Below are 821 nucleotides of genomic sequence, written 5' to 3' on the forward strand. Positions count from 1 at the left end.
TTTAATCGATTAAACCTTTTTAAAGCCCTGCTCACAATCACCTCAGTCTGTTTGGTTTTATGTTTTTTTTTTTTAAGATGATCGCACCTCTCGGATGCCACAGAAACACCGAGGCGGTCTACAAAAAGGGCCAAAGCCGGCTATTCTTCCTGAGGAGGCTGAAGTCCTTTAACATCTGTGGGACAATGCTGAGGATGTTTTAGGAGTCTGTTGTTGCTAGCATGCTCTTCTTTGCTGTCACATGCTGGGGCAGTGGGCTGAGGGTTGCTGAAAACAACAGACTGAACAACTGATCAAGAGGGCCGGTGATGTTGTCGGGGAGCAGCTGGACACTCTGACCACCGTGGCAGAGAGGAGGATGCTGTCCAGGTTTCAGTCCATATTAGACAATGACTCACATCCTCTCCATGACACACTGGTCCAGCAGACGAGCTCCTTCAGCAGAAGACTCCTCCTACCCAGATGCACCACAGAGCGCCACAGGAAATCATTCCTACCTGTGGTCATCAACCTATATAACGCCTCCCTCAAGTGATTCAGTGCCCCCCCCCCTGTAATTGACATTTATGCACTATTTTTGCACGCCACGTATCACTTTACTTGGATTTATTCACTTTAATTGGACTCTTCACTTTATTTGGATTTAGTTTTTACATATACATAGATATACATACAGATGTATATACAGAAGAGCTATGTGTGTATATATATTTTATCTCTTTTTATTCTTATTTTTTATCTTTATTATATTCTATAGTTGGATGTGTGTACCGTATTTTCACGACCATAAGGCGCACCGTACTAAAAGGCGCAGTCTCAGT

Source organism: Cyprinodon variegatus, unplaced genomic scaffold (assembly GCF_000732505.1).
Source record: "Cyprinodon variegatus isolate N-32 unplaced genomic scaffold, C_variegatus-1.0 Scaffold617, whole genome shotgun sequence".
Classification (NCBI taxonomy): domain Eukaryota; kingdom Metazoa; phylum Chordata; class Actinopteri; order Cyprinodontiformes; family Cyprinodontidae; genus Cyprinodon; species Cyprinodon variegatus.